This window comes from Rhipicephalus microplus, chromosome 8 (assembly GCF_043290135.1).
Source record: "Rhipicephalus microplus isolate Deutch F79 chromosome 8, USDA_Rmic, whole genome shotgun sequence".
NCBI classification, from domain to species: Eukaryota; Metazoa; Arthropoda; class Arachnida; order Ixodida; family Ixodidae; genus Rhipicephalus; species Rhipicephalus microplus.
Window position 1 is genome coordinate 128,289,441 of NC_134707.1, and position 22,746 is coordinate 128,312,186.

Here is a 22,746-nt window from a genome sequence, read left to right on the forward strand (position 1 = left end):
GGGAGGCCATCACAAACTTCAGTGCGTATGGCCTGCTGCAGTGTCCACGGCAGGTTTGTGGTGGGTGCGTCGCTATGCGGCAGCAGGGAGAGCTGTCGGGCGACTTACTCCCTGATGAAGTCTTTAATCTGGTTTGACAGAGTTCCTTGGTGAACGTTGCCATTTGCGAATGTGACGGCCGATATTGAATCTGGTGGTGGGACACTCTGTAGGGTCATGGAACGCTGACGACGCAAGTCATCAAACTTCTGGCACAGGCCAACGAGGACTGCCACCGCAGTAGGGCTTTTCGCCGGCAACATCTGGAATACGCCATCCTCGGTGCCCTTGAGAATCAGTTGAATTTTCTCTTCTTCAGGCATAGATGGGTTACCCCACCTGCTGAGGTTGAGCACATCATCAATGTAACTAGTAAACGTCTCGCCAGGCTGCTGGGCTCGGTGGCGTAGACGCTGGTCAGCGCGGAGTTTGAGGATCTCTGGTCAGATGAACGCTTTGGTCACGAGGATCTTAAAAGGTGGACCAGTTGGCAATGGCGGTTTCACGGTTGATAAACCATAAATTAGCGACGTCAGCCATGTAAAAGATACCATAGGCGAGCTTAGAGTTGTCATCCCAGTATTTGCTGGCACTAACGTGTTCGTACAAAGAGAGCCAGTCTTCGACGTCTTGTTCACCACTGCCGCTGAAGATTGGTGGGTCACTCTGACGGGTAGCGCTGCGGCAGGTCGACGATGCAGCTGATGGTGCTGGCTGTGCTGGGATGGGCTGGCTAGCGACTGCGTCAGTCACGTTGCACGGTGGTCTTTCGGCCAACTTGCGAGGGCGGAGCTCCAGGTCTGCTTAGGGATCTCAGCAGCCTCCACCAATCGCGAAGATGTTTATTCAAACAGAGAAGTCGTAACGGGGTCGCGACCGGAAATGGGCGTACGGCAAGTCTGGCAATGGTGGCACAGGTTCTCGTGCAGTCACAGCACGGTTTTTCATCCTCTTCCGAAGGCGCATGCGCGTTGCTGCGTATGCTCCACTACACCTGCTACAATGTGTTCCTTTAATAGAAAGCGGATGGTAATTGGATACCACAAGGTTGTCTCCATTTTCGTAAATTGGGGAATCGCTGGCCTTAAGCCAGTCGAGTGGTATATTCCTTAAGCGTCCGCATAACGTCGTAAAAACATTCGGTATTCCATCAGGGCCTGCATATTTGCGTACATCAACAAGCATTTTCAAAACACCTTCTTGAGAAAATTGTGATCTGGTGCACTACTGACACCGGATGATTGTGGTGTTCTGCAATTTCTCAGGGATCTTCTGTATTTTACCATTATTTGTTATTTTTTGTGTGGCTTTTAATCGTTCTAAATAGCGCCACAATTTACGTGGGGCATTTGCAATAAAATAGGAAGGACATGAATGAAAAATCTATATCGCGCCAATCTCACATTGTCCTATGACTCTTCGATTCCACGGTTTATGTTTCTTTTTCTTCCTCTTGAGCTGGCATCTCACTTGGATATTGTCTCTGCTCAACAAAGGGTTAGATAAAGGTTTTCTAACGCTCTTTAAAGGAATAAATTTTTCAATGGAATAAGCAACGGTGTCCCCGAACCTTTGCCGAAAAAGCTCTACATTGTGGTCAACTATATTTAGGTGCTGGTGTAAATATTTATTGAATTGAATTGAATTGTTTTATTCACAATAACAAAGTTGCGAGGATGACCAGGCGAAAAAGCTGCATTGAGCAGCTTGAAGGGAACCTGGCCACCTCATACACTGGGCAGCTTCACAGCGGTCACACAAAAACATGGTATACATCATGAATGAACTAACTTAAAAAAACACAAAAACAGTAAACATCCATGGTCGGAATAAGTAAACAAGGTCATTATAGAAACATTTGAAAAAAGGGGAAAAAATAAGCGAAGTGCTAAAGACAGAGAAATGGACAAACAAATAAGCCCTTAGCAGCACATGCAATCACATAAATATATCGCGTAGCTTTTTTAGCGACAGAGTTGATACACTGAGACCATTTTCTTTCTGTAGTTGACTTAGCACAGTAGGTAAACAGGATTGTAGCATTCGGTCACCGTATGTAGTTCTGTTTTCGTTAACAATCCAAGGCTCGGAATGGCGAAACTTATAAAAAGAATTATGTTGCTGTAAGGATGCCAATTTTGTTAAAGCGTTATCATTGTTAATTTTTTCCATTCTTTACATGCGACATAGCCTATATGTGTACAAAGATTCAATTCTAATTGTTCTAAGCTTTGTGAACAAAGCAGCAGTATGCCAAAGATATGGCACCCTGCAGACAAGGCGTATTGCTCTTTTTTGTAATAACACCAGTTTGTGAATGTTTTCCGCTGAAGTCGTCCCCCAGACTAAAATTCCATATTGAACTAAGGAAAGTAACATTGAATTATATAACATCATATTAATGGATGTTGGAAGATAGTTACAATGGCGACGCATAGTACCTATTGCTCTAGATAATTTACTAAATGATTCACTTGGCAATCCCACGATATAGTTGCAGAGAAATATACGCCAAGCGATTTGAAGGACGATAGTATTTCTAAATCAGTATTATTTATTTACTGGGGTAATGGGATGAATTCATCATTCGCTTTACGATATTCTATATCTACCATTTTTTATGTGGTAGCCGGAGAGTGCTCACATCCATTGATGCCGCAAAAATACAGCTGATGATCGTAAACGCCGTTTCTTAACTACTCAATCACTGAAAACAAGACTAAGCAATATATAGGAGGTCAAGAATATTCTTACCACAAGTCAGTTTATTTACAACTCGCTGTGGGTTTATGTTTAACATGATATCATTGAGTAAGTCAGAGGAAAGGCTGTGTCCATACCTCCAAATATACCAGTCTGTTTGTGGGAGAATAAAATCACCAGTAAAAATATTTTTTCCTTGGACCTTCAAAGATGATTGGTGTGCCAACGCAACAACATCAGCGGCCGCAGAAGCGCCACCGCAGACTAAAAGAGAAACCTACTTAAACGCGCGCGTTATCTGAATAAAGGGCATTCCTTCGTTGGCCTCAGCGTGCGTCTGCGTTACTACATCACCTGGAGACGAAGAGGGGGCTGAATTCATTGCTATTTTCGGTACAATACGTATGGGCTGCGTCTGTGCTGTGTATTTCCAGCCATAGAGCGGCTCAATATGTCGAAGTTTTGCGAATTCGACACTTACGTCGAAGGTGGTGACGAAGGCTTCAATTCGTAAGTTGAGCGTTAGGAGCATTACTGGAAAGTAACGCAAGGTGGAAACAGCAGCTTGAAGAAGTCCGCGTTCATGAAACGCCCTTATAAAACCCTGAAGCATTCGCTGTTGCCTGATAAATCGGATGACAAGACGTTCGAAGATCTCGTTAGCGTCTTGCAGGAACACTTCGCACAGGGCAGCCAAGTGATTGCAGACAGGTTCAACCGCGGGCTCCAGCTAGAGGGTGAGTCAGTTTCGGCATTCTCCGTAGAACTGCTACACATAGCAATCAAGTGCGCGTTTGGAAACTTTTTAGACCGTACGCTTTACGCGACCGGTTCGTGGCGGAGCTCAGCAACAAGGCCATTCAAGCGACGATGCTGATGAAAAAGGAGTTGAACTTTTAAACAGCGTGCGACTTGGGAAAGACTGTAGAACTCGCTGAAAGAGAGTAGAAGGGCTTCTGACCGCGTGGGGGAATCGGGAATATCGACGAAGCCACCACGCTATCAGCAAGAAAGGCCACCAATTGCGAAAGCCTAAGGTGAGCGCAATGGAGGTTTTCGGTCATAGTGAAAATAGCCATAAATGCGGCAATAAGCACCAAGAAAAATGGCTATTTGGGCTAGTTGGTTTGAATTCATGATAATAAGGGCTGCAGCACGAGCACGAAGGTGATAGAAGAAACAGACGAAAGGCGAGGCAAGAAAAGGAAAGAGGACAACACAGCGCTGTTGTCCAGCTGTGTTGTCCTCTTTGCTTTTCTTGCCTCGCCTTTCGTCTGTTTCTTGTAGCACCTTCGTGCTCGCGCTGCATCCCTTTAACACCAAGAAAGTGTCTGTAAATACCAGAAAGCTCGATGTCACTGGTGCAATAACATGGGTCTCTTAGCGAAGGTGCGCACAAAGAAGCACGGCAAAGCTGTTAAAATGTTCGAAGTGCTGAAAGAGACGGACCACGTACAGCTCTTTCAAATCGAGTTCAACAAGCAAATCGAACGACCCTATCTTGTGGAAGTAAAAGTCGCTGGGCATCCGGTGATCATGCATATACAAACCGGTGAAGTCGTATTTATTATCAATGAGCAGATATACGCTCGATTGCCACAGAAGCTAGCGTTGAGAAAGGGCCTTCTCGAGCAAAAAGCTTATAGCAGCACGCCACTCGAAACGACAGGACAAAGAAACGTTTGGGTTATACATGAAGGTCACAAGAAAGACCTACCGGTGGTTGTCGTTCCCGGAACTCAACCCTGCCTGCTAGGGTGTGACTGGCTTGCTCAGGTCAAGCTGAACTGGGGTCACGTTTTCAACGGGGAAGCAGAGCAAACCGTAAAACTCCTGCTGCTAAAGTATAGTGATGTATTCAGCTCACAAATTGGCTTGGTCAATGGTATGACGCAAAAATAGTCTTGAATGCAAATCTTGTCCAGTCTTCCGTAAGGTTCGACCTGTTCCCTATGCGCTGAAAGATGTCGTCGAACAGAAAATACTCGCGCTCCAGGAAAAAGGCATCTTGCGGCCCGTCCTGCAGAGTGACTGGGCCACACCACTTGTCATCGTCCCAAAGCTTGACCACGGCGTGACATTGTGCGGATACTAAATCGTAACAATAAACCGTACCATAAAGACTGGCCAATACCCATTGTCAACTGTAGAAGATATTTTCACACTACTGATTGGCGGAAACGATTTTGCTGTGGTGGACGTAACCACAGCATACCAGCAACTTCTCGTGCATGAATATATTCAGAAGTTACGTACTATTAATACGCACCTTGGGTTATAAGTATTTGCGCATGCCTTAAGGTACTTCAAACGGCCCGACAATTTTTCAGTCTGTGATAGAAGAGATGCTGAAGGAAGTGGAAGGAGTCGTGTGTTCATTGAAGGACGTTTTCACACCGGAGCATCTATCGAGAATGGCCAGACTCAAGTTGGTGCTGTGCTCGCAAGGTTTCAACTCCATGAAGTTAGAGGGAGAGAAATGCAAGTTTTTTCAACCGTATGGGAAGTATTTAGGCCACATTATTGAAACTTCAGGCGTGCACCATTGCAGAGCAAATGCTGAGGCTGTGAGAAGCGCTCCAGCTATCGAAAATTAGACGGAGTTCAAGGCTTATCTGAGAATGCTTTGACTTTGATGCCAAGTTCATTCCCAGCACTGACGGAATTGTACTTTTCATCGCTGTTCAGCTGCCTACCATGGACACTGGGCGGTACCGGCGTGGCTGGTGACATACGGCAACAAATAGACTGCAGCGGCACATATTCGACGAGGCGATATGAACCGGTGATATGGCAGTGCCCTTAATCTCGTTCTTGCTGCTCACACAAGTTGGTTTTTCGCCCCACACTTGTGGTTTGTGTCATTTTGTTCCGCTTGCTCCATTCAGTGTTCTTTGCCATTGAAGTGCTCGCATCGTGATATGTCGCGCAGAATGATCCACAGACGGCAGTGCTTGATGTTCCGGAGTGCTGCCTTTTATTTGTTAATATTGCTATTATGCGGGGGTGACCTCGAGCGAAACCCCGGGCCTTCAAATTCACAGGAGCGCTTACTCGAAGGACAGGCTGCAATTATTTCCAAATTGTCAGCAATTGAGAAAACCAAAAACAAACCAATGCTGATATAAATCAATTGAAAACACGCCTGGCTTCGTTAGAAAATATGTCCCGAACCTAGACGAAATACAAGCAATAGATAACATAAAACAAAAACAGAAGAGGAGCAAGGTTTGATGACCTTTGTTCTCCGGGAGGTAGAAGACCTTGAAAATCGACAAAGGTGTGAAAATTTGATCTTCTACGAGATAGAGGACTCAGTGGGCGAGACTAATTATTGCTCAAGCTGAGGAGCTAACCCTTAATATGTGCAGCACAAAACTTGGACTCACTTCTGTGAACATAGCGCGTGCCCATAGAACATGGCCATACTATGCAAATAAAACACGACCAGTACGTCCGATTCGCTTTCTTTAAAGCGCGACAGCAAGTCTTGATGAAAGCGTATTGCTTCAGGGGTACTGCAAACGACATATTGGAAGGTTTTTCAAGTACAGTTCGTAAAAAAAGAAAAAGCTTTGGGCATAGGCAAAAGATATTAGGAAGGACGGCGAGAAATTCGTTTTGAGATTTGATACCCTATATTTGGGTGATAAACGATATCGGACGGACAGCACTACAGGACGTAATTCAAATGTAACTCCGTTGCAGTCTTCTGCGACGCATCAACTAAGACTACTAATCATCAATTGCAGAAGTCTTAGAAATACGGTTGATGACTTTCACTTGTTGTTAAGTTCTACAGTTATATTAGGCACTGAATCATTGCTCGATGCCACTATCCTTGATAGAGAATTGTTCCTCGTTGGGTATCACTGTTTTAGGCGGGACCGTGAATCTACGGGTGGTGGCGTATCTATTCTTGTACGATCAGACTCGCCTTGCGTTCGAGCTGATTGTGCTTTGGAATGTGAATCTTTATTTTGCAAGTTGCGGGCTGATAATGGTCAGTGTTTTCTCATTGATTCTTATTATCTACCACCAGGTGCCTCTTGTCAGCAGTTCGCTCAATTGACTACTTTTCTTGAGACAATACAGTGTGATCGCATTATACTGGGAGGAGATTTTAACCTTCCCGGTTTGGACTGGGGGTCGGGTGATTGTCTCACAGGTGGTACAACAGGTGGTTTATACAAAGCCTTCTTTGAATTTATGCACAAAAACAGTCTGCATCAGTTGGTAAGTGATCCTTCCCGTAATGATTATACTGATAACGTGCTTGATTTGTTGCTTTGTGATGCGCCGAACATAATTTCAGATATATGTGCTTTGCCCGGCATAAGTGATCATAAGGTTATTGTAGCGGACGCTACATTTCGAAATGTGTGTGTATCGAAAAAAGCACCTATAACAGTGTATGCATATAACCGGACTAACCACGCAGCACTAAATCTAGGTCTTGTATCTTACTTACCTACTTTTGACACATTGGTAGATGAGTGAAACGTGGAAGAGTTATGGGGAGTACTTAAAGAGAATCTTTCTGAACTTCGAGCTAAATTTGTTCCCGTTCGAACACTCTTTTCCAAAAGTTCAAAAGATAAACCGTGCTTTAACAGGCAACTCAGTTTTTTGTTAAGAAAAATCACAACAATATATTGGCTTAGCAAGACTCGGAAATCAGATAGTCGCTACATACAGCTAGTGGAGTTAAAACGTACTTTTAGAAAGCTCGCTGGATCAGCCAAACACACTTTGCTCACTTAGGCCAGAGGCTGGTAGACAATCCGAAGGAATTTTGGAAATACGTTAAAAGAAACGGTAAGGAGGGCATTTCTGTTCCACCATTGCACTGGTCCGACCGAATTAATAATGATGATCCGAGTAAGGTCGAAACTTTTGTTAATTTCTTTTCATCGTTATTTCAGTCTGATTTCTCAGATGCTAGTGCACTTACAATTAATGATTTTTTTGTCCAAGTCGACAATAGGTTTGAGGCTGTGTTTAGTGCGACGGGAGTCGAGAGATTATTGCAAGGCTTGAAACACACGAAAGTGAGTGGTCCGGATGATATTCTGGCATCGTTTCTTATTAACTGTTCGGGCACTCTGTGTTTATATTTTTGTCAGTTATTTCAAAATTCCTTAAAGGATGGCATTGTTCCTGGATCTGGAAGTTGGCCCGCTTGGTACCAATCCATAAAAGTGCACATAAGGACAGAGTTGAGAAATATAGGCCAGTGTTGTTAACTAGTATTGTGTGCAAAGTTGTGGAACATGTGATATATAGCAGCATCATGTCTCACCTTGTTGCCAATAACATCCTTCATGCTAGTCAGCATGGGTTCCGGCAGGGCTTTTCTTGTATGACGCAATTGGTAGAATTCAGTCATGACATTGTCTCAGCTGTCAATAAGCAGCAAAGTGTTGACTGTATATTTTTAGATTTCAGAAAAGCATTTGACGTCATTACGCATAGTCTCTTGATCGCTAAACTTCGTTATTACAAATTGTATGATAGGGTTATTGCTTGGATAGCTGAGTATCTTCGCTCAAGGCAGATGTCTGTGGCTCTGAACGGTTGTTCCTCTACCTATGTTGCTGTGACCTCTGGTGTACCACAGGGATCAGTCTTAGGTCCACTTTTATTTGTGTTGTTCATAAATGACATCACTTTCGGTATCACATCATCATTTAGATTGTTTGCAGATGACTGTGTAGTCTATACGGCCGTCAATAGCGACCTTGACAAACAAGCACTGCAAAACCATTAAAAATTATTTGCCGCATGGTGTGAAAAATGGACAATGTCGTTGAATGTAAAAAAGCGTCCACGTCACCTTCACCAGGAAACTCTCGCACTGCAGAAATCATTACACGATTAATAACGTTAATCTTCAACATGTCACGAAATATGAATATCTAGGCGTATTTTTCACTGCTTATTTGAGATAGAATAAACACTTCACTTATGTTAGGAACAAGGCGGCAGGAACATTAGGTTTTTTGAAACGTAACTTCAGTAGTTTACCACAAAAACTTAGAGAGCAGCTCTATCTTACACACGTCCACACTCTACTGGAGTATGCGTTCAGGGACCCATATACCAAGGAACTCACAGATAAACTTGAAAAAGTGCAAAATAGAGCAACTCAATTTCTCCTTGGAAATTATGGCAGGATGCTTAGTGTGACAGAGAGCAGAAAAACTATAAATTGGGATCTTTTTTTAAAACCGTCGTGGAAACCTCAGATTAAAATTCCTTTATAGCCATTATCCTTCAAGAACAGGGATCAGCGGGCAATTGTATTTTCAACAACCCAACTAGCTTCTCAAAGACGCGATCATCACTTAAAAATACGCGAGATTCTTTTTGGGGGTGACGCTTTTTGCTACTCTTTCTTTGTCTGCACTATAAGAAAATGAAACGCTCTGGCCCCGGAAATGGTCTCTATTGATTTAAGTGATGATTTTTTCCATGCTTTATGAATGTTTTTTATGTGTTTGATCATATTGTTCGCGATTTTGTCTGACTGAAAGAGGGCATTGTGGGGTATACCCAAGTAAGGTGCCTCAGACTGAGAGTGAAGAAGTGGACGTTGTCGGTGAGATTCGTTGTGGCTGCGGACTGACAACTGTTATTTTCCACGTAACATTTTGGTGGATGTGCTGGGTGCTCTTCTGACAACGGAGCTACGCAGTGGACGCCTCCTCAAGTCTGCTACCAAGGCTCCGGGTGAGGATACGACCTGCCAACTACCTCAGCAACGACAGCAACCCGGTACGTCGTCCTAACGCGACCCCGTGATCCCGGTACCTTTACTGGAGAGGACAACGCGAATGTTGACAAGTGGCTTAGCATGTACGAGCGCGTCAGCAAGCAATATGGCTGGGGCCCAACCGGTACGCTTGCAAATGTCGTTTTCTATCTTGACAAGACCCCTCGCATCTGGTTTGAGACCCACGAGCATGAAATCACAAGCTGGGAAATGTTTGAACAACAGCTCCAAAACCTTTTTGGCAACCCGTTTGGTCAACAGCATGATGCCCGAAAGCAATTGACTGTACGTTCACAGACGTCCACAGAGCCCTACTTGACTTATATTCAAGACCTCTTAGCGTTGTGTCAAAGGGCCGATCCCAACATGACTGAAGCCGACAAGATTTCGCGCGTTTTAAAAGAATTCGCCGACGATGCGTTCCGCCTGCTTGTATTTACCAACGTAACGATCATCGACGCCGTGATCAAAGAGTGCCGCCGTCTCCAGCAGGCGAAGAGTCGACGCATTTTGCAGCAGTTTCAGCGCCTACCCAACACCACGGCAACGTCGTCTTGCGAAGCCACTCCTTGTCATCCGTCTACAACCGAAGACGTGACGCGCATCGTCCGACCTGAACTCGAGGCCGCTCACCCGGCTGCCAACTAACCGACGTTGCCCGACGCCTCAACGCCAGCTGTCACCTTGATCCAGGCTGTTGTCCGCCCGAATTCGCTAACCTTGGTATCCTGTCCACTGCACCCACACTGTATAATACTGGTCATTCGATAGCTTCTGTGGACATCAGAAGTCACCTTCCGTACTCTATTCGAACCAGGAACCTGTCTGAATGGTGAACAGCTGATGATAAGCAAATCTGCTTCCACTGTGGTCGCGCAGGACACATCGCTCGTTACTGCCGCAGCCAATGGCCATCTATGTCTTCTGGCTCGTACCCCGCTTACAGTAACTCATTCCGTCCACCAAACCACCATTATCCGACCAGCACTGAGTCTACACCATTTACTGCCCCTGAGGACTACGGCCACCCTGTCCCGTCGTCGCCACCGCCTCAAAGCCACCCTTCTCGTTCAAATACGCGTCGCCGCTCTCCTTCGCCATCGTTCAACAGCCGCATGTCCCAGGAAAACTAGGCTGTGCGGCTTCTGTAGGTGAAGCTGCCCTGTCGACCTTACCCAAAAATCCTCTGTTGCCCTTACGTTTGAACCGGAACACCCTAGAAGTATATGTTCATGGCACACCTGTTGTTGAAGCTTTGATAGATACGGGCGCTCACGTCTGTATTAAGAGTTAGCGTTTTTGTCGTCGCATGAAGAAGGTCCTCACGCCCCCCTTGACCAGTGTCGTCCAAGTTGCAGATGGTGCAACAGACCCTGGCGTCGGTGTGTGCACAGCTCAACTTACCGTAGCAGGTCATTAAGTGGTCGTTCTTTTTACCGTGCTTGCAACATGCCCCCACGACCTCATACTAGGCCTCGATTTTCTTGCCACCAATTCTGCTCTGATTGATTGCTCCGCTGGTGTGCTCTGCCTTGAACTGCCACAAATCAGTGCCGGCCCGTACCAACCTACATGCCGATTACAATGCAGCGACATTGTTCGCCTGCCCTCCAAAACTGTGACGTACGTCGATTTTCTGTGCTCACCAGCTGTGCCCGACGGTGGCTATTACGCTACGCCTCTCACCGACGTACTCCTTGCGCACAATGTTGCAGTGCCCTATACGGTGCTCAGTATAACAGATAACAAAACTTGTCTACCTATTGTCAATTTCGGCTACATGATTCATGTGCTTCCACAAGGCATTTCTGTAGCCCACCTGTGTTCGTTGCTCGATTCACAAATAGAAGTGCTTGACTTAGACACACTGGTTTCACCGCAACGCATATCTCTCGCAACGCATTCGGGCAGCCGTCAAATTGTAGACATGATTGCCACTGATCTTCCGCCTCCACAAGTTGAAGCCCTACATCTTCTCGAGGCCTATTAGGATATTTTCGATTTTGGTGACCGACCTCTTGGGCAGACGTCCTTTGTCCAGCATCGCATACGCACAAATGAGGCCAACCCTGTTCACCGCCATCCCTACAAAGTGTCTGCTTTTGAGCGGAGCATAATTCAGAAGGAGGTGAACAAGATGCTAGCGAAGGACATTATTGAACCATCCTCCAGTACCGGGGCATCCCCGTTGGTATTAGTTAAAAAGAAGGACGGATCGTGGCGATTTTGTGTGGACTATCGCCACCTTACCAACATCACAAAGAAAGACGCACACCCTCTGCCCTGCATTGACGACGCCCTTGATTGCCTCCATGAAGCCGCCTACTTTTCTTCCATCGATCTTCGTTCTGGTGATTGGCAGATTGCCGTGGACCCTATAAACCGAGAGAAGACGGCTTTTGTAACACCCGATGGCCTCTACCAATTCAAAGTTATGCCTTTCGGCTTATTTAATGCCCCCGCCACCTTTGAACGAATGATAGAATCCCTGCTCCATGGATTCAAGTGGTCTACGTGTCTTTGTTATCTGGATGACGTGATTGTGTTTGCTCCCACTTTTGAAGCGCAGCTTGAGAGACTGTCGAAAATTTTTGATATATTCCGTGTCGCCGGCCTTCAGCTGAATTCATCCAAGTGGCGGTTTGGTCACCGTCGCATTACAATACTTGGACATATTGTTGACGCTTACGGCGTACAGCCTGACCCAGAAAAAGTTAGAGCTGTGAAGGACTTTCTTGTGCCGAAAAGCGCCAAAGATGTCCACAGCTTTGTGGGGCTCTGCTCCTATTTTCGGCGGTTCATCAAGAACTTTGCGGAAATTGCTCGGCCCCGAACAGATTTACTCAAACCAGGTAAGACGTTTACCTGGGGTCCCTCGCAAGCAGCAGCATTTTCCGACCTGACCACTTTGCTCACTTCTCCTGTGCTGGCTCACATCGACCCTACGGCACCGACCGAAGTGCGCACCGATGCCAGCGGTTACGGAATAGGCGCTGTGTTGGCTCAGCGACAACGTGGGCAGCATCGCGTGATAGCTTAAGCCAGCAGGCTGCTGTCTACTTCGGAGCGTAATTAGTCCATCACAGAGCGCGAATGCCTAGCGCTGGTGTGGGCAGTCGCGAAATATCGCCCTTACTTTTACGGCCGACCATTTATAGTTCTCACCGACCACCACGCTCTCTGCTGGCTCGCCTCCCTCGAAAATCCCACAGGTCGTGTCGCCCGCTGGGCACTCCGCCTCTAGGAGTATTCTTACACCGTAGTGTAGAAATCAGGAAAACTGCACAAAGATGTGGATTGTCTGTCACGCTACCCTGTGGCCGACTGCGATCCTACGAGCACTGATTCTGTGGGCTGCGTCCTTTCCATCTCCCAGCTGCTTCATCTCGGGGACGAGCAGCGTCGCGATCCGGTTATCAGCCGCCTAATACAACAGCTCGAATCTTCACCGCAAGACGCTTCTTTATTCTTTATTTTTTATTCAAAAAAACCTTACAGGCCCCAGAACAGGGCATTGGGTAAGGGGGGGGGAGGAATCAAAATGGTATAGACAGGTAACGTTTACAGGCAGGATCAGTGCAAAAACAACGAAAACTATGTATATATATAAATGAGATCACATTTTAGGCTATACAGGGTGAGGTACATTTGAGGGAATACAGCACTTGTTGATATGAACTTGGCGACAGAGGGATACATTTTAAAATAAAAGACAAGGGGAATATAAAGCACCGTTACGCAATGCACTGAAAATACAAAAACAGGGTCACATGGTGAACAGAGTGAGTAGCTGACGGCGAAATGTATCGGGATTAGATATGGATATGGATATTCTGTTCGCATGTTTACCTTAAAGGACCACACCTTATGTCGGCGTAATTTATCGCCCAATGGTCACAACCTACTTCTCGCCATACCAAAGCACCTGCGTTCCACACTCCTACGCGAGCTCTATGACGCACCAACTGCGGGTCACCTTTGTGTCTCTTGCACATATGACCGTGTCCGCCGCCGCTTCTACTGGCCTCGCCTTTTACGCTCTGTACGTCGCTATGTCAATGCTTGTGAAATTTGCCAGCGTCGCAAAAAGCCGTCGGGACTCCCTTCCGGATATATTCAGCCTATCGACATCCCATCGGAGCCATGTTGGTTTGGACCTTCTCGGTCATTTCCCAACATCCGCCTCCGGAAACAAGTGGGTCGCGGTGGCTACGGATTACGCGACCCGTTTTGCAGTTACGCAAGCCATGCCAACAAGCTACGCTACAGGCGTCGCTGATTTTCTTCTACGCGATCTCATTTTAGTGCATGGAGCCCCTCGTCAACTGCTGACAGACCGAGGCCGTACGTTTCTTTCGAAAGTGGTTGACGATATCCTGCGTTGCTGCTCTACCCAACATAAGCTCACCACATCGTACCACGCCCAGACAAACGGGCTTACAGAGCGTTTAAACCGCACCCTGACAGACATTCTATTGAAATACGTCTCGGCCAACCATCGTGATTGAGACCATGCACTACCCTACGTGACGTTCGCATACAATTCCTCCCGGCATGACACTGTTGGGTACTCGCCATTTTACTTTCTGTTTGGACGCGAACCAACATTACCGACGGATACCTTCCTGCCAGCCGCGGCGCAGTCTACTTCTGAACATGCACGCGACGCTAATTCCCGAGCTGACCACGCTCGTCAGCTTGCCCACAGCAGATTAATGGCGTCCCAAGACTCGTATGAGCATCGTTACGACAAGCGGCATCACGACGAACACTTTCCAACAGGTTCCCTCGTTCTTCTTTGGTCCCCTACGCGACATGCAGGCCTTTCAGAAAAACTTCTCTCTCGTTTCACGGGCCCATACCGCGTGCTTAGACGAGTGACCGACACTACATATGAAATTGTCCCTGATAATTCATCAACTTCTTCCGCTCTGCTGTCAAGGGACATCGTCCACGTATCAAGGCTCAAGCGTTACCACACTGCTCCTGCTGTGGCCCCGTAAACTCACCGGGTTAGCGCTTTTGCCGCCGGGGTTCATGTTACGTGATTTTGTCTGACTGAAAGAGGGCATAGTGGGGCATAGCCAAATAAAGTGCCTCAGTTTGAGAGTGAAGAAGTGTACGTTGTCGGTAAGCTGCGTTGTGGCTGCGGACTGACAACTGTTATTTTCCACGTAACAATATGCACTGTACCCTCTCTTCTGTAATGCCATATGGCGAAGCAGGTACATAATAAATAATAAATATCAATAATAACAAGTCCATTAAGCTCAAACTGATGTATAACCTACTGAAGAAGTATGCTGAGTGGCACTGGTCAGTTGAAGAAAAGCGCTGCTTCCAAGAAAGCAAGCAATGGCGAAAGAGCGAGAACAATATGACGTTCTATTATCCTTCGAAACCACATGAAATGGCTGCAGATGCATCTACCTACGGAGGAGCAGAATTGCTTTTTAATGTTGTAAATAGCTAAGAAAAGCAAATAGCATATGATTCGCTCACATTGAGCAAAGCATAAAGTAGTTCTTGTCAGCTGAAAAAAGAGGAATTGGCCATTCTTTTTTGGAATAATGCGTTTCCATAAGTATATCTCTGGCGGTATATTCACGTTGTTTTCAGATCATGTGCCTCTAAAAGGGTTCCTTGGACACGACAAATCAATATCTACCACAAAAGCAGCACGCATACAAAGATGGATGCTTTTGCTCACAGCATATCGTACCACGTGGTAATACAGGTGCGATATGCTAGGTAGCTCGATGGCTAATGCTGACGGGCTGTCACGCATCCCACTGAAAAACATCAATGACCACAGTGACTACCTCCAGTTGTTTTTTTAGTGACAGACGAGCTGCCTGAATCGGCTGATAATATCCACAAAACACTTTGCCGGGACCGAGTATAGTCGAAGGTGTTCCTGTACACGAGGCGCGGATGGCCTTCTAAAGTAACAGAAGAAGCTCTTTTGCCTTATTTTTCTAGAGGTCGTGAGCTGTCTATTGACAAAGGCTGTATCACATGGCGCAACTTGGTACTCGTACCGAATTCCTGGAGATGCTTTATACTGAAACTCTTGCACGAAGGGCATTCAGGAAAGGCGCATATAAAAATGCTTGTGCGAAGTCATGACTGGTGAGGAAAAACACGCGTTTGCTGGAAGTGCCAGCGAGTGCGACCGGCGGCTGTTGGTGAGGGAAAGCACGCGTTTGCTAGAAGTGCCAGCGAGTGCGACCAGCGGCTGTCGGTGAGAAAAACGCGCGTTTGCAGGAAGTGCCAGCGAGTGCGACTGGCAGCTGTCGGTGAGGAAAAACGCGCGTTCTCTGGAAGTGCCAGCGAGTGCCACCAGCGGCTGTCGGTGAAAAAAAAACACGTGTTTGCTAGAAGTGCCAGCGAGTGCAACCGGCGGCTGTCGGTGAGGGAGCACATGCGCTTACTGGAAGTGCCAGCGAGTGCGACCGGTGGCTGTCGATAAGGGAAACGTGCGTTCACTGGAATTGCCAGCGAGTGCAACCGGCGGCTGTCGGCGAGGGGAAACGTGTGATTGCTGGAAATGCCAGCGAGTGCGACCGGTGGTTGTCGATGAGCGAAACGTGCGTTTGCTGGAAGTGCCAGCGAGTGCGACCGGCGGCGGTCAATGAGGGGAAATGCGCGTTTGCTGGAAGCGCCAGCGAGTGCGACGGCCGGCTGTTGGTGAGGCAAAAACGCGCGTTCGCTGGTAGTGCCAGCGAATGCGACCGGCAGCTGTCGGTGAGGGGAAACGCGCGTTTGCTGCAAGTGCCAGCGATTGCCACCGGCGGCTGTCCGTGAGGAAAAACACACATTTGCTGGATGTGCCAGCGAGTGCGACCGGAGGCTGTCGGTGAGAAAAAACACGCGTTGGCTGGAAGTGCCAGCGAGTGCGACCGGCGGCTGTCGGTGAGGGGAACGTGCACTTGCTTGAAGTGCCAGCGAGTGCGATCGCCGGCTGTCGGTGAAGAAAAATACGCGTTTGCGGGAAGTGCCAGCGAGTGCGACCGGCGGCTGCCGGTGAAGAAAAATACGTGTTTGCTGGAAGTGCCAGTGAACGCGACCGGTGGCTGTCGGTGAGGGAAAACACGAGTTTCTGCAAGGGCCAGCGAGTGCGATCAGCGGCTGTCGGTGAAGAAAAACACGTGTTTGCTGGATGTGCTAGCGAGTGCGACAGGCGGGTGTCGGTGAGGCAAAAACGCGCGTTTGCTGCAAGTGCCAGCGAGTGCCACCGGCGGCTGTCGGTGAGTAAAAACACGCGTTTGCTGGATGTGCCAGCGAGTGCGACCGGCGGCGGTCGGTGAGGGGAAATGCGCGTTTGCTGGAAGTGCCAGCGAGTGCGACGGCCAGCTGTCGGTGAGGCGAAAACGCGCGTTCGCTGGAAGTGCCAGCGAATGCGACCGGCAGCTGTCGGTGAGGGGAAACGTGTGATTGCTGGAAGTGCAGCGAGTGCGACCGGCGGCTGTCGATGAGCGAAACGCGCGTTTGCTGGAAGTGCCAGTGATATGGACCAGCGGCGGTCAGTGAGGAAAAGCACGCGCTCGCTAGAAGTGCCAGCGAGTGCAACCAGCGACTGTCGGTGAGGAAAAACGCGCGTTCGCTAGAAGTGCCAGCGAATGCTACCGGTAGCTGTCGGTGAGGAAAAACACGCATTTGCTGGAAGTGCCAGCGAGTGCGACCGGCGGCGGTCGGTGACGAAGCAAGTGCGCTTACTGGAAGTGCCAATGAGTGCGACCGGCGGCTGCGATGAGGGAAACGTGCGTTCACTGGAATTGCCAGCGAGTGCGACCGGCGGCTGTCGGTGAGGGGAAACGTGGGTTCGCTGGAAGTGCCAGCGAGTGCGACCGGCGGCTGTCGCTGAGAAAAAAGACGCGTTTTCTGGAAAATCCAGCGAGTAAGACCGGCGGCTGTCGGCGAGGAAAAACGCGCGTTCGCTGGAAGTGCCAGCGAGTGCGTCCGGCGGCTGTCGGGGAGGGAAAACAAGCGTTTGTTGGAAGTGCCAGCGAGTGCGACCGGTGGCTGTCGGTGAGGAAAAACACGCGTTTGCTGGAAGTGCCAGCGAGTGCGACCGGCAGCTGTTACTGAGGGAAAACACGCGTTTGCTGGAAGTGCCAGCGAATGCGACCGGTGGCTGTCGGTGAGAAAAAACACGCGTTTGCTGGAAGTGCCAGCGAGTGCGACCGGCGGCTGTCGGTGAGGGGAATGTGCACTTGCTTGAAGTGCCAGCGAGTGCGACCGGTGGCATTCGGTGAAGAAAAATACGCGTTTGCGGGAAGTGCGAGTGAGTGCGACCGGCGGCTGTCGGTGAAGAAAAATACGTGTTTGCTGGAATCGCCAGCGAGTGCGACCGGCGGCTGTCGGTGAGGGGAAACGCGAGTTTGCTGCAAGTGCCAGCGAGTGCGATCAGCGGCTGTCGGTGAAGAAAAACACGCGTTTGCTGGATGTGCCAGCGACTGCGACAGGCGGCTGTCAGGGAGGCAAAAACGCGCGTTTGATGCAAGTGCCAGCGAGTGCTATCGGCGGCTGTCGGTGAGGAAAAACAATCGTTTGCTGGATGTGCCAGCGAGTGCGAAAGGCGGCTGTCGGTGAGGCAAAAACACGCGTTTGCTGGAAGCGCAAGCGAGTGCGACCGGCGGCTGTCGGTGAGGGGAACGTGCACACTTGCTTGAAGTGCCAACGAGTGCGACCGGCGGCTGTCGGTGAAGAAAAATACGCGTTTGCGGGAAGTGCCAGCGAGTGCGACCGGCGGCTGTCGGTGAAGAAAAATACGTGTTTGCTTGAAGTGCCGGCGAGTGCGACCGGAGGCTGTCGGTGAGGAGAAACGCGAGTTCGCTGCAAGTGCCAGCGAGTGCGATCAGCGGCTGTCGGTGAAGAAAAACACGCGTTTGCTGGATCTGCCAGCGAGTGTGACCAGCGGCTGTCGGTGAGGAAAGAAAACACGCGTTTGCTTGAAGCGCAAGCGAGTGCGACCGGCGGCTGTCGGTGAGGAAAAACACGCATTTGCTGGAAGTGCCAGCGAGTGCGACCGGCGGCGGTCGGTGACGAAGCAAGTGCGCTTACTGGAAGTGCCAGCGAGTGCGACCAGCGGCTGTCGATGAGCGAAACACGCGTTTGCTGGAAGTGCCAGCGAGTGCAACCAGCGACTTTCGGTGAAGAAAAACGCGCATTCGCTGGAAGTGCCAGCGAATGCGACCGGTAGCTGTCCGTAAGAGGAAACGCGCGTTTGCTGCAAGTGCCAGCGAGTGCCACCGGCGGCTGTCGGTGAGGAAAAACGCGCGTTCGCTGGAAGTGCTAGCGAGTGCAACCGGCGGCTGTCAGCGAGGGGAAACGTGTGATTGCTGGAAGTGTGAGTGAGTGCGACCAGCGGCTGTCGGTGAGGAAAAACACGCGCTCGCTGGAAGTGCCAGCGAGTGCAACCAGCGACTGTCGGTGAGGAAAAACGCGCGTTCGCTGGAAGTGCCAGCGAATGCGACAGGCGGCTGTCGGAGAGGCAAAAACACGCGTTTGCTGGAAGTTCCAGCGAGTGCGACTGGCGGCTGTTGCTGAGGGAAAACACGCGTTTGTTAGAAGTGCCAGCGAGTGCGACCGGTGGCTGTCGGTGAGAAAAAACACGCGTTTGCTGGAATTGCCAGCGAGTGCGACCGGCGGCTGTCGGCGAGGGGAACGTGCACTTGCTTGAAGTGCCAGCGAGTGCGACCGGCGGCTGTCGGTGAAGAAAAATACACGTTTGCGGGAAGTGCCAGCGAGTGCGACCGGCGGCTGTCGGTGAGGAAAAACACGCGTTTGCTGGGAGTGCCAGCGAGTGCGACCGGCGGCTGTCGGTGAGGAAAAACACGCGTTTGCTTGAAGAGCCAGCGAGTGCCACCGGTGGCTGTCGGTGAGGGGAACGTGCGCTTGCTTGTTGTGTCGGCGAGTGGGACCGGCGGCTGTCGTTGAGGAAGAACACGCGTTTGCTGGAAGTGCCAACGAGTGCGACTGGTGGCAGTCGGTTAAAAAAACACGCGTTTGCTGGAAGCGCCAGCGAGTGCGACCGGGGGCTGTTGGAGAGGAATAACGCGCGTTCGCTGTAAGTGCCAGCGAGGGCGACCGGCGGCTGTCGGTGCGGAAATACACGCGTTTGCTGGAAGTGCCAGCGAGTGCGTCCGGCGGCTGTCGGTGAGGGGAAACGCGAGTTTGCTGCATGTGCCAGCGAGTGCGATCAGCGGCTGTCGGTGAAGAAACACACGCGTTTGCTGGATGTGCCAGCGAGTGCGACCGGCGGCTGTTGGTGAGGGAAAACATGCGTTTGCTTGAAGTGCCCGCGAGTGCGACAGGTGGCTGTCGGTGAGGCAAAACGCGCGTTCGCTGAAAGTGCCAGCGAGTGCGACCGGCGGCTCTCGGTGAGGGGAACGTGCGCTTGCTTGAAGTGCCAGCGAGTGCGACCGGCGGCTGTCGGTGAAGAAAAATACGCGTTTGCGGGAAGTGCCAGCGAGTGCGACCGGCGGCTGTCGGTGAAGAAAAATACGTGTTTGCTTGAAGTGCCGGCGAGTGCGACCGGAGGCTGTCGGTGAGGAGAAACGCGAGTTCGCTGCAAGTGCCAGCGAGTGCGATCAGCGGCTGTCGGTGAAGAAAAACACGCGTTTGCTGGATCTGCCAGCGAGTGTGACCAGCGGCTGTCGGTGAGGAAAGAAAACACGCGTTTGCTTGAAGCGCAAGCGAGTGCGACCGGCGGCTGTCGGTGAGGAAAAACACGCATTTGCTGGAAGTGCCAGCGAGTGCGACCGGCGGCGGTCGGTGACGAAGCAAGTGCGCTTACTGGAAGTGCCAGCGAGTGCGACCAGCGGCTGTCGATGAGCGAAACACGCGTTTGCTGGAAGTGCCAGCGAGTGCAACCAGCGACTTTCGGTGAAGAAAAACGCGCATTCGCTGGAAGTGCCAGCGAATGCGACCGGTAGCTGTCCGTAAGAGGAAACGCGCGTTTGCTGCAAGTGCCAGCGAGTGCCACCGGCGGCTGTCGGTGAGGAAAAACGCGCGTTCGCTGGAAGTGCTAGCGAGTGCAACCGGCGGCTGTCAGCGAGGGGAAACGTGTGATTGCTGGAAGTGTGAGTGAGTGCGACCAGCGGCTGTCGGTGAGGAAAAACACGCGCTCGCTGGAAGTGCCAGCGAGTGCAACCAGCGACTGTCGGTGAGGAAAAACGCGCGTTCGCTGGAAGTGCCAGCGAATGCGACAGGCGGCTGTCGGAGAGGCAAAAACACGCGTTTGCTGGAAGTTCCAGCGAGTGCGACTGGCGGCTGTTGCTGAGGGAAAACACGCGTTTGTTAGAAGTGCCAGCGAGTGCGACCGGTGGCTGTCGGTGAGAAAAAACACGCGTTTGCTGGAATTGCCAGCGAGTGCGACCGGCGGCTGTCGGCGAGGGGAACGTGCACTTGCTTGAAGTGCCAGCGAGTGCGACCGGCGGCTGTCGGTGAAGAAAAATACACGTTTGCGGGAAGTGCCAGCGAGTGCGACCGGCGGCTGTCGGTGAGGAAAAACACGCGTTTGCTGGGAGTGCCAGCGAGTGCGACCGGCGGCTGTCGGTGAGGAAAAACACGCGTTTGCTTGAAGAGCCAGCGAGTGCCACCGGTGGCTGTCGGTGAGGGGAACGTGCGCTTGCTTGTTGTGTCGGCGAGTGGGACCGGCGGCTGTCGTTGAGGAAGAACACGCGTTTGCTGGAAGTGCCAACGAGTGCGACTGGTGGCAGTCGGTTAAAAAAACACGCGTTTGCTGGAAGCGCCAGCGAGTGCGACCGGGGGCTGTTGGAGAGGAATAACGCGCGTTCGCTGTAAGTGCCAGCGAGGGCGACCGGCGGCTGTCGGTGCGGAAATACACGCGTTTGCTGGAAGTGCCAGCGAGTGCGTCCGGCGGCTGTCGGTGAGGGGAAACGCGAGTTTGCTGCATGTGCCAGCGAGTGCGATCAGCGGCTGTCGGTGAAGAAACACGCGCGTTTGCTGGATGTGCCAGCGAGTGCGACCGGCGGCTGTTGGTGAGGGAAAACATGCGTTTGCTTGAAGTGCCCGCGAGTGCGACAGGTGGCTGTCGGTGAGGCAAAACGCGCGTTCGCTGAAAGTGCCAGCGAGTGCGACCGGCGGCTCTCGGTGAGGGGAACGTGCGCTTGCTTGAAGTGCCAGCGAGTGCGACCGGCGGCTGTCGGTGAGAAAAAACACGCGTTTACTGGAAGTGCCAGTGAGTGCGACTGGCGGCTGTCGGTGAGCAAGAACACGCGTTTGCTGGAAAAGACAGCGAGTGCGACCAGCGGCTGTCAGTTGTCAAAGAAACAGTTGAGAGCTATGACGACGTGGTGCAATACTTGAGTGAGAAATACGACTAAATACTCAAAAAAACGGAACAAAACGAGCGTGACGTCAAGGACCTTAAGCGCAGATTGGAAAAGGTTGAAATGCGGGACCGAGAAGTAGCTGAAGTGCAGGCAGAAGTAGATAATCTTGAGTGGAGGTGCCGCAGACTCAACCGCGAATTCCATGGAATACAGGGAACGGAAGATGAAAACTTGCTAGAAGCGATCAATGCAATGGCAATTAAACACCAGTTCCCGCCACTCGAAGAAAGTGATGTGGTCGCCATTCATCGGCTTTCGCCCAGAAAAGGTAAGACGCAGGTCGTTATCTATCGTTTTGCGAAGCAAGCGGACCGAGATTTCTGGTGGAAAAACAGAAACTGAGCAGCCTAAATGAGCACTTCTTGACGAAAAACCTGACTAAAAGAGCGCGTGCGCTGTTGTTTGAGGCAAAGAACTGGGCTAAAGAAGCGAACTTCAAGTATGCATGGCACTCAAACGGGAAAGTTCTAGTGCGTAAAGCTGATGGGGAGAAAGCCATACTCATCGCAAATGCTAGTGATCTAAACAAACTAAGCTAAAGAAAGAAGAAATGATCGGCTCAACATGGCTTGCGTAGGAAACGATTCTTATGTGCTTCCGGAAGCGTTTTCGCAGACTTTCGGAAATTTCTATTCAAACTCGTTTAAATGTTTTCACTTGAATGTGCGATCGGTAAATAATAAACAGTCCGACCTTAGCCTTTTTTTCGAACAATAAATCATGTATTCGACGTCCTAATGTTAACTGAAACATGATCAACAGATGAAGCCAGCGTGTTTCGCTTGCCTTCGTACAATACGTTCTACCTTAATCGAATTTCTGGTCGTGGCGGTGGCGTATGTATTCTAGTGAAAAAGGTCCTTGACT

The 22,746-nt window shown here is 50.1% G+C and overlaps 1 pseudogene; it reads left to right on the plus strand.

Moving 5' to 3' along the window:
- The window catches only part of LOC142769194 (uncharacterized), a 60,553-nt pseudogene extending 38,135 nt beyond the window's left edge, over positions 1 to 22,418 (plus strand).
- The last annotated feature ends 328 nt before the right edge of the window (positions 22,419 to 22,746 follow it).